The sequence below is a fragment of the Grampus griseus genome (genome assembly GCF_964374135.1).
Source record: "Grampus griseus genome assembly, chromosome: 1".
Lineage (NCBI taxonomy): Eukaryota > Metazoa > Chordata > Mammalia > Artiodactyla > Delphinidae > Grampus > Grampus griseus.
This window is the reverse complement of record NC_139017.1, coordinates 162,756,067-162,764,808: the sequence shown is the minus strand read 5'-3', so window position 1 is coordinate 162,764,808 and position 8,742 is coordinate 162,756,067.

The following is an 8,742-nucleotide window of genomic DNA, read 5'->3' as shown; positions in this document are numbered from 1 at the left end:
ACACCTATCCTTCTCAAACTCTACCAAAAAATTGCAGAGGAATGAACACTCCCAAACTCATTCTATGAGGCCACCATCACCCTGATACCAAAACCAGACAAAGATACTACAAAAAAAGAAAATTACAGACCAATATCACTGATGAATATAGATGCAAAAATCCTCAACAAAATACTAGCAAACAGAATCCAACAACACATTAAAAGGATAATACACCATGATCAAGTGGGATTTATCCCAGGGGTGCAAGGATTCTTCAATATACACAAATCAATCAATGTGATACACCATATTAACACACTGAAGAATAAAAACCATATAATCATCTCAAGAGATGTAGAAAAAGCTTTTGACAAAATTCAACACCTATTTATGATAAAAACTCTCCAGAAAGTGGGCACAGAGGGAACCTACCTCAACATAATAAAGGCCATATACGACAAACTGATAGCAAACATCATTCTCAATGGTGAAAAACTGAAAGTATTTCCTCTAAGATCAAGAACAAGACAAGGATGTTCACTCTCACCACTATTATTCAACATAGTTTTGGAAGTCCTAGCCACAGCAATCAGAGAAGAAAAAAAATATGAAAGGAATACAAATTGGAAAAGAAGAAGTAAAACTGTCACTGTTTGCAGATGACATGATACTATACTAGAGAATCCTAAAGATACCACTAAAAAATTACTAGAGCTCATCAATGAATTTAGTAAAGTTGCAGGATACAAAATTAATGCACAGAAATCTCTTGCATTCCTATACACTAACAACGAAAGATCAGAAAGAGAAATTAAGGAAATAATCCCATTCACCATTGCAACAAAAAGAATAAAATACCTAGGAATAAACCTACCTAAGGAGGTAAAAGACCTGTACTCAGAAAAGTATGACACTGATGAAAGAAATCAAAGATGACACAAACAGATGGAGAGATATACCATGTTCTTGGATTGGAAGAATCAATATTGTGAAAATGACTATACTACCCAAAGCAATCTACAGATTCAATGCAATCCCTATCAAATTACCAGTACCATTTTTTACAGAACTAGAACAAAAAATCTTAAAATTTGTATGGAGACAAAAAAGACCCCAAATAGCCAAAGTCGTCTTGAGGGGAAAAAAAGGAGCCTGAGGAATCAGACTCCCTGACTCCAGACTATACTACAAAGCTACAGTAATCAAGACAATATGGTACTGGCACAAAACCAGAAATATAGATCAATGGAACAGGATAGAAAGTCCAGAGATAAACCCACGCTCCTATGGTCAACTAATCTATGACAAAGGAGGCAAGGATATACAATGGAGAAAAGACAGTCTCTTCAATAAGTGGTGCTGGGAAAACTGGACAGCTACATGTAAAAGAATGAAATTAGAACACTCCCTAACACCATATACAAAAATAAACTCAAAATGGATTAGAGACCTAAATGTAAGACTGGATACTAGAAAACTCTTAGAGGAAAACAGGAGGAACACACTTTGACATAAATCACAGCAAGATCTTTTTTGATCCACCTCCTAGAGTAATGGAAATAAAAACAAAAATAAACAAATGGGACCTAATGCAACTTAAAAGCTTTTGCAAAGCAAACTACAAACAAGACGAAAAGACAACCCTCAGAATGGGAGAATATATTTGCAAATGAATCAATGGACAAAGGATTGATCTGCAAAATATATAAGCAGCTCATGCAGCTCAATATTAAAAAAGAAAAAATGGGCAGAAGACCTAAACAGACATTTCTCCAAAGAAGACATACAGATGGCCAAGAAGCACATGAAAAGCTGCTCAACATCACTAATTATTAGAGAACTGCAAATCAAAACTACAATGAGTATCACCTCACACCATTTAGAATGGGCATCATCAGATAATCTACGAACAACAAATGCTGGAGTGGGTGTGGAGAAAAGGGAACCCTCTTGCACTGTTGGTGGGAATGTAAATTGATACAGCCACTATGCAGAACAGTATGGAGGTTCCTTAGAAAACTAAAAATAGAATTACCATATGACCCAGCAATCTCACTACTGGGCATATACCCAGAGAAAACCATAATTCAAAAAGACACATGCACCCCAAATGTTCACTGCAGCACTATTTACAATAGCCAGGTCATGGAAGCAACCTAAATGCCCATCGACAGACGAATGGATAAAGAAGATGTGGTACATATATACAATGGAATATTAACTTAGCCATAAAAAGGAACGAAATTGGGTTATTTGTAGAGACATGGATGGATCTAGAGACTGTCACACAGAGTGAAGTAAGTCAGAAAGAGAAAAACAAATATCATATATTAACGCATATATGTGGAACCTAGAAAAATGGTACAGATGAACGGGTTTGCAGGGCAGAACTAGAGACACAGATGTAGAGAACAAACGTATGGACACCAAGGGGGGAAAGTGGCAGGGGGGTGGGGTAGTGGTGGTGGGATGAACTGGGAGATTGGGATTGACATACATACCTGCTGTATAAAAAAATAAATTAAATAAAATTCAAAAATCAGGGCTTCCCTGGTGGCGCAGTGGTTGAGGGTCCGCCTGCCGATGCAGGGGACACGGGTTCGTGCCCCGGTCCGGGAAGATCCCACGTGCCGCGGAGCGGCTGGGTCCGTGGGCCATGGCCGCTGGCAGCGGGAGAGGCCACAGTAGTGAGAAGCCCGCGTACCGCCAAAAAACAAACAAAAAAAAAAACAAAAACAAAAAACAAACCAAGATTATTTAGAGATAATGGAGATAAATCTAAAATACAGTCAGCTAAAAAAGTTGAAAATAGATGCCTCTGCAAAAGTGGAAATGAGGGAAAAGGTAGTGGACTGCCTTCTGTTTTCATAGAAAACCTTATAATACTTGTTATTTCTTTAAACCATGCATATGTATAACTTTTGTTTGTGAAAGAATGTAAGTTTCCTGATGGCAGGGACCATGAGAGTCTTCTATTAAAATCCCCAGTGCTCCACCTGAAGCAGGTGTTCAAAAAGTATTTGTTATTCAAGTAACTGAAGTCACCGTTCTTGAGGCCCTAAACGGCTCCTTGTAAGGCACAGCATTAAGATCAGGATGCGTGTGATGCCTCCAGGGACTGCAGGCAGGGTCTGGCCCCTGCAAACTCCTCTCCCCGACTCCTCCTCTAGTGCCTCTTTCAGGTGCTCACATGCACATTGTTCCTTCCTGCCTCGGGAAATTTGCACTTGCTGTTCCTTCTACCTAAAAAAGCTCTTCACCACCATCACCTAGTTCTCTCCCATAAATCCGTTAGACTTCAGCTCAGATGCCACTTCCTCCAGGAGATCCTGTCTCCTATCTCCCTCTTCACCAGCCTGATGGGGCCATGGTGGGCCTACCCCAGGATCCCCAAGGACCTTGTAGGTTATGTTAAGGCATTTACTCTTCTATCTAGAAGAGAATAAGGAGCCACCAAAGTGTTGCCAGCCAGGAAAGATAAGATCAAATATGCTGGTAGGTCTGGGGCTCAGAGAATTGTGAACAGCAGCAGGCAGCTTACCTGGGACACAGATGACCTTTGCTCAACAAACAGTGGCCTCATCCTACCTCCCCAGGGTACCTCCAGTAATTCCCTATGGTAGTGTTTTCCAGAATGGGGCATGACTATCACCGGGGGCTCTAGGGATAATTTTAGTGGCATACAACCACATATTTTTCAAAGATTAACATATTTATTTCAATGGGGATTCAAAAATATAACCTGCATTCTAAACCCATGATTTCATGGCTGTTATTGTTTAGGACAAACTTCATGAGGTCGATACTCAATTGACTAACTAAAGCTTGGGGCCTCTTGCTCAAGTCAAACTTGCCAAGTACCCTGAAAATCCCTCTACATCTTTCTCTATACAACTCTCCTGCCTGAAATGTCCTCCTTACCCCCTGCTTTGGAAAATTCTACATACCCTTCAAAGTCCCAGTTGAATCCCCGCTCAGCAAAGTGGCCTTATAATTAGGGTAGGAGATTGACATGGTGGTTAAAAACTAAGGCTTATCAAACGTAAATTTTGGGCTTTGGGTGATAATGATGTATCAATGTAGGTTCACTAATTGTAACAAATGCACCACTCTGGTGTTAGATGTTGATAGAGGAAGCTGTGTGTTGGCACAGGAGGCATATGGAAACACTGCATCTTTGCTCGATTTTGCTGTGAACTTAAAAATGCTCTAAAAAATAAAGTCTATTAAAAAAAAAAAAAGCCAAGGGGGTTCCCCGGTGGCCTACTGGTTAGGATTCTGGGCTTTCACTGCAGGGACTGGGTTCAATCCCTGGTTGGGGAACTGAGATACTGCAAGCCCCAAGGCTCGGCCAAAAAAAAAAAAAAAAAAAAAAGTCAAACCAAGGCTTAGAAATTCGATCTAGCTGTGTGACTTTAGGCAAGTTACTTAACTTCTCTGAACCTAAACTTCCTCATCTGTTGGATAGGAATAATAGTGCCTACCCTTAGAGGACTGTGGTGAGAATTTAATGTTATCACGCATATAAAAGTACTCAGTATATGTCTGGCATACAGTAAGCCTTCCTAAAAGTTACCTGTTATTTTCATGAAAGTGGGGAGCCACAAATATGAGAGGGCTTTCCCTACTTATTTTAATTATTCATCTTTGTACGCCTTTCACATAGTAGATGCTTAGGAAAAGCTGGTTGGTTGTTGGAGGCCTTGCTGCCTTTGGGAGGGATTATTCTCATCCACATCTCCACACCTCCTTATTCAGTGAGCAACAAGATGCTGGCGGATAATGGGTGTCCACACCACAATCCCACGCTGTCCTGAGGAGGATTCAGAGCGGCTGGAGGAAGGCCCGGCGACTGCTCCGCCGCCGCCATGGCAACTTCAGCCCCATTCCTGGAACCCAGCTCGGAAGGAGCAGGGTATCGAAAGTCAGTCTCCCCAAGGGCGGCTCTCCCAAGGTCTCCAGGGCCTGGTCCCCCGCCCCAGCGCCGAGGAGTCTCCGGGTCCAGGCAGGCGCTGCTCCCTGCGGCCACACGGTGGCGGCGTAGAGTCGAGCTCCGCGCCCCACCTGGGAAGCGCTAAGGAGGCACAGCCCCAAAGGTTGGGTCTCCTGCTCCCCACCCTTGCCAGGACAGGTCACGGTATCCAGGCGAGAGAGCCGTTGGGCCTAATCTCACCTCACCTCAATACCTCCAACTGGACCCTCGATTCCCGATACTAGGCCGGGCACTCCCAGCTCACTTGACTCGCCCTCCACCCCCGACAATCGTTCCCGGGGCCAACCCCGCCCTGCCGCCAGTCCCGCGCAGCACACCTGGCGGGTACCGGGCCAGCCCTTGCTCAGATTCAGGCTCGAGCCCGCCGGACCCAGACCGAGCGTCTCGTCCCACTACCAAGTGCGCCGGCCCGCAGGGAAGGAGGTGGGCGTGCGCTCGAGCTTTGTGGTCCTCACTGCCCCGACCTCCGGCCCTCTCCATTCTCTGCTTCCGCTTCCGGGCCTGCATCTTCTCCAAACTTCTCTGAACGCCGCGAACCCCCTTCCCACACTTGGAATGCAGGTCCCAAGGGCTGATAATATAGTCAGGGTTTGACCTGTAGAGGGGTCCCCTTACAGGCACTGAGAGGTAAACAAGCTAAGCGCGGGCACGTGCCAGGGCGGGGCTTTGGGGCGGGGCATCAGAAGGGCGGGGCCTCGGCGCTTGAGTTGCTGCGGGCCGAGGAGGTACCCCAGGCGCGCGCGGGGTGCCGGGAGTGCAAACTAAGCGGAAATGGGGCGGGGGGAGACGCAGAGCTGGGGGCGGGGCGGGCACTGGGGGTGGTTTGAGGGAGCGCAGGGACGACTAGACTTGGGAGCTGAATGGGCTGGCCGTGGGGTTGGGCCTGGACTGGGGACCCAAAAGCGAGAAGGGCCTGAGTTGGGAGGGGAAGAGGAGGCAGGAACCCCGCCCACTTTCTAGGTTGGGTTCTTGGAACTAGTCAGGAAATCCTGGGACTCAATCTTGGGGCTTGATCTTCTGTAGGCGATGGTTTTTATAGAGAGCGCTGATAGGGCACCCGTTTTCCCCACATTCCGGGAACTGCTCAGGCTTGTCCCCCAAGAGTTTGGGGGCTCAGCAGCTTCCTCCCTCCACACGCTGCGGGGCGGGTCCCACCCTGAGAGCCCGGCAAGGCTCTTTGGTCCCTCCAGAGCCCCCCCATCTTCAGTTTCAACAAGATTGGGGGAGCGGGGAAGTCTTGGGTGCCACAGGCCACATACATCTAGAAAGATCTTTAGGCCCCAGGACCTTCTCTTGCCCCTGCCCTCTTCTCTGCTCCAGCAAACCTTACTCTCCTTAGCAGAGGTATTAGAAGGGTCCCCATGGGGAGAAAGGGAGCAATTTCTACTGGCTCCCTTCTATTGCAGTCTGCAAAACAGGACGTGGGGGCAGGGGGGAGCCTTCGAGGGCTGAAGATGGGGTGCCCTGTTTACCCTTCCTGCCCAGCCTAGTGGCTGGCAGGAGCTCAACCGGCTCAGCGATAGGACTTCGGTGCGCAGAATCTTGGGGTCCTTCGTTTGTCTGGTGCTCTGTTCCCCCGTGGGCCTGGGAAACACAGGCCCTGTGTTTACCTGTCTGTTTTTCCCCCCTTTCAGTGTTTTTCTTTTATGTAAAAGTAATTCATGAGTCTTTTTTTTTAAATTAAAACCTTACAAAAATATGGATTTGAAAAATGAAAAACACTCATCTTCACTGGTGAGATAGCTGCGGTTTTTCTTATTTGTAGCATACTATATATAAATATATATAAAGGGGGTCACACCACATATTGTTTTGCAACTTGCTGTATACTGTGGACATTTTTCGTGTCATTATTTATAGAGATACCCCATTTTTAAGGAGTTCATAATATTCCAGAATATGGGTACCCCATAATTCATTTGATCTTCTACTGATAAACATTTAATCCTACGCCTGTGTTTATAATGATCTTTATGTTGTTTTATTTTTACAAGTATGTACTTACTGTAAAATTTTTAAATACTGATAAAGGCAAAAAATATGGATAAAGACAAAATAAAGTTCACCATATTCCTCCTGTCTACAGGTAACTAACTCCTTTATTTTGTAAGCTACACTTTATGGAACGCTTGCTATATGCCAGATACCATGCTAAGTCATTCACGGAACAGCAATCTGAGGTTTGGAGAAATGTCTCCAGTGAGGCTTGCCCAAGGTCACACAGCTAGAAAGTGGCAGAGCCAGGACCTGGACCCAACTTTATCTGATTCCAAAGCTTTGCTGGCATCTTCCTGTTAACATGCGGGTGTCTTTCCTTCCAATCTTTTTTTTTTATTTCCAGGCCACGGGACAAAAATACTCACATGTAAATATGCACTGCTTTTCCTCCTTCCCAGGCTTAGGAGCCTTTGTAAGGAGGGCAGAGGGAGAGAAATAGACCTATAAGCAAAAGAGTGGAGAGACCTGGAGGAACTTCCGCCCAGTCCCAATCAGGAAAAGCTGCTTCTGAGAGAAGGGAGGGGAGTGAGGGAGCTGGCAGAGTTTGGGTGGTCAGGAATTTGGAAAAAGAGAAAGAAGGAAGAGGTTTGGGGAGCTGTTGTAATGGTGTGGAACTTTGAGGAAGAGAGATTTAGGAGGATTCTGAAAGGATGTCTTGCCCTGAGCTGTGCCGTGTAATCCCTTTGCAGTGTCCTCCAGAGACCTTTGGTAAAGACTTTTGTTTCCTGTCAGTGCTTTTTGGAGTTGGATCGATTTCTTTTGGCAAAGAGGGAGCAAATAAAAGACCAGCTTTCTTCAGGTTCACATGCATTTTTTGTATTTCTTCTTTTATGAAAATGAAATAGCCTGTCTGCCTTTGCTCACTCAGTACCCTCCCCCTAGAATGCCCTGCCTTTCCCATGTCCTTCTCCATTTCCCTCATCCTCCAAGGTCCACCTCTCTCCACCTCTTTCCCCTCCTTCTGTTGGCCCTAGCTCTTTGCAAGTCCTTCATTATACCCCAAATCAGGGCAGATGACTGGCCCCCTACTGATAGGCCATATTGAGCAGGAATTTTGCCAGCACCGGAATCTCTTTGATTACAAGAAACTGTGCTGGTTTGTTGGTTTTAGAAATCTCCTTGTGTCAAGTGGAGTACCCTTGCACCAGTTATCATTCCCCGGGGAAGACTCTATAAACACTTCTACCCATTTCCTCTTGGTATCTGAGTAGTCAAGGAAGACACAATGCAGTCAAGCACCGGATGGAACCACGCTTTGCTCACATAGAGAAGAGACAGCAGGATCAGCTTCAGTAGTGGGTGTTGGTCCCTCATTGCCGGGGGATCTCTCCCAGTGATCAACACAGGGCACTTCACCTATGCTCACCCTTCTTGTGCCATAGTGGAAGGACCCTATCCCCTCCAAGAGGAGGACAGATAATAACCATGGGGTTGGCTAGATGCCATACGACCGACATGCTTTAAGCAGAGACAAAAGAGTACTCATGACACCTGAAACAAGGAAAGATACTCCCACACAAGGTGATAAATCCAGCTGGCTGTGTGGGCTCTTTATCTCTTGGTTAGGAAGTGTTCCAGGCTCAGGGCCCATTCTTACATAATTGAGTAAGGGTCAAAAAACTGCAGGCATGAGACTGTCTTTCTCAACAGTTGGCCATCGTGACTCGTTTCCCTCTTTGTTTTGGCTGCTAAGAAGCTCAGAACTATTCTATTTCTGGATCTGTATTTTCTCTTTGTCCCAATTTTCTTAATTATTTACTTTAAGGCTT